This window comes from Halyomorpha halys, unplaced genomic scaffold (assembly GCF_000696795.3).
Source record: "Halyomorpha halys isolate HHAL.00 unplaced genomic scaffold, Hhal_1.1 Scaffold2792.1, whole genome shotgun sequence".
Lineage (NCBI taxonomy): Eukaryota > Metazoa > Arthropoda > Insecta > Hemiptera > Pentatomidae > Halyomorpha > Halyomorpha halys.
The window spans coordinates 23,386-26,597 of NW_027113724.1; positions in this window are offsets into that span (position 1 = coordinate 23,386).

Below are 3,212 nucleotides of genomic sequence, written 5' to 3' on the forward strand. Positions count from 1 at the left end.
TATATATAAAATCATTTGAGGATTTAATTCTAAAAGCAGTCATCATTTATTTAGGTAAAGTATCACCTCTTAAAAGAAGTAAATTTAAGGATGTCATAAAGTAATATTTCACCCCAAATTTGTTGACCAATCAAGGGCCAAATAAAGACCAATCTCTAAAGAAACTTCAGCTTAATTTTTATAAAATCTAAGTTGATTAAATTTAAAATGAAGTTTTTATAGTACTGGGATGTCATTAGCCTTGTAAGGAGATAAACCATCCATTAGTGTTATTTATAAAGACAAGACTTACAGTATGTATAAAGGGTGTCCAAGACTTGATTGACACTTGTGAATTTTTTTTTAATAGTGAAGTTGATTTTGTGACCTCATTCTGTTCTTCTCTAGTGGACTTTACTCTAAAATTTCCTGAGTATTTTCAATGAAAGATTCTCATGAAGCATCTAATTTTAAAAACGATTTTATATCAATGATTTTTCCAATCTTACACATCTTAAGGCGTGAATGGTGACTCACCACCATGACAGGCATTTGAGTATCCTGGGCTCGCAGATTCTTAAGTAATGATAACAAATTCTTATGAGAAATTGATTTCTCAAACAGTTTTTTTTTTTTATCATTCTTGTTGTTCCATTTTTCCACAAACCGTGAAAAACCTTTAAAAGATGTTTGCAGTTTATGGTGATTTACGCCTTAAGGATGTGTCAGATTGGAAAAATCACGGCTAAGAAACTCTTCTAAGATTATATGAGATTCTTTCATTGAAAATAATCTGTAAATTCCTGAGTTGAAAGGAGAAGAACTGGAAAAGGTTACTTAAAAGTAGATAATTTTGTTAAACTATGGTATGGGAAATTTTAAAACTCAAAGATAATGAATATGTTCCTCATAAAAGGCTAATGTATGCTTAATTTAATTATTAATCTAAAGGATCTATTGACTTTCAAATTAAAAAAAAATTATGATCCAGTCTTCTTATCATATGATATAATAAAACTAATATTTGTGTGATTATACTTTTTTTTATCTCCTCCATTGAGGAGCATTAATTTTTATTATTTTATTACATTTTTGTTACACAGGGCAATGGTTCCTACACAAACTAATGTGCTTGAGTTTAAGCCAAATGAAAGTAGAAATGATGAAGAAAAAGAATGGCACTACCAAAATGTTGGTGACAAAAAGCCTTCGGATCGCCAAGTTTCTTTCAAGGAGGTGAGACCAATGAAATTGTTAGTTGTTAAAATTAAAATATTAAATGAAAGAGGGTAATTCAAGAAGTGGTTAATCATAATCTTGTAAATATTCTCAAAATGGTTTTTAAAAATAATGAATTGACATGACAACTATACAGTAGTAATTTGTTTATTGTATTGTGACATGATCCTACCGTGACCTGAGCTGTTGCAATTTTATTCTACAAATCGAGTTTGTCTACTACTGTTCCACTTTGCACCTCTTTACATTGCATGTATCAATCTTAAGATCCTCCTTGGCTTCCAGCATATCCTAGACTTAACATCTAGGGTAAAAATATTCAATTATGTTGTTATATTATATTCTCACAGCTGAAATTTAACTAGCGTCTAATTGGAGTGTGGTGGGATGCTATTCTGACTCACTTGGCCTCAGTGGAAAAAAATGCAATTTTAAATTAAATTTATATAAGGAAGATGTTCCAATTTTTGCGTCTATTAATAGATTAATTAATTAATTAAACACCAATGTTTTGACCCATTTTGATGGGCTTTAAGCAGCTAACTAAGTTACTTAGTAAATGTTTTTACTTTATATGTAATGTCATCTTATACTCTTTCTGTTTACAATATTTTTAGTATTTCATCTTGTTTTTAGTCCTGATGAAGCCCTGCAAAGTGGGCAAAATGTTGGTCCTTAATAAATTGTTTTGTACTATTTCAGTTCCTTTTTTAATTACGCATGGTTAATCAACAATCTTTCAATAAATTAAATTTAGTTTGGTTTCTGACATTTTTGAAGATATTGATATATGAATCATTCTATTACGGGAAAAAACTTTTGAATTTGAGTTTTAAAAAATTAAAAATGATCCAAACAGTCTGAAAAAAATTGGTATACACAGCTAACCATCAAAATGAATTAAATGAATAATCATGTTCCTCCAAACTAGAGGTGCATTTATTTTGAAGAAAAAACAAAAATGAAAATGTCTAGGACTGGGAATGATACAGTGTTTAAGCAATGATGATACTGTTGTTTTAATAATTAAATCATCATTCCCAGTAGTCTCTGTCTACACCATCTACCAAAAATTAAAATTGGGGTTTATTATTTTTTTTTTTTAGATTCCTGCATATCTGTCATTTAGGTACATATTATGTACTTAAATTATATATGTATAATATACATACATTGTTTATGTATATTTACAATTGATCCACTTTCTTGAAATGAACTAAACTTGGCTTACACGATCATTCTCACTAGCTCACAAGTATCTAGATCCAATTTACAATAATGAGATATTCAAAATATTTTGTATAGAAGATAAATCATAATTTAATCAAGAATACCCATCAATTAGGCACAATAAAAACAGAGGACAGGAAACAGTGGTGTACCATGGACCATTTTGGTATATAATAAAAACTTCTTTTTAAGGCTCTGTGTTTGATTTAACTTTGTTATGTTTCATAGCTAAGGTCAATTAAGACAGAAATCTTCTGTTTTACATAGAATCCAAACCACAGTTAACGATGTCTGTAAAGAAAAAAACCTGTTAAGAAAATTGTTTATAGTTACATAAGATTTGAACCGGATTATATTTTTTAAGGTTTTTTAGAGATAAAAATGTGGAAAATTATTCCAAAAATTGAATTTTTGGGGGGGAAGAAGTGTGCCACTTTTTCTGGATATACTTAAAAGGGCAAACAAATATTTAAAATTAAACAGAAACTTCATCAGAATAATTACTATTATCTGCATAGCCACCCCCTCTTTTATCAATGGAATAATAATGGATGAGGGATGATGCCATGTCAGCTATTGGAATGAACTGTTAGCAGTTTTTGAGATCTGTGGGAGACCAAAAAGAGGAAAAAACAACTAATACCACAAAAATTTGAAAAACTTTGTAGACAAGATGACACAAATGACAGAACTGCACAAACATATATTTCTCTTGATTTTCAAGAGATTTGAATTTGTTCTCAATTGGATGATCCATTAGAATT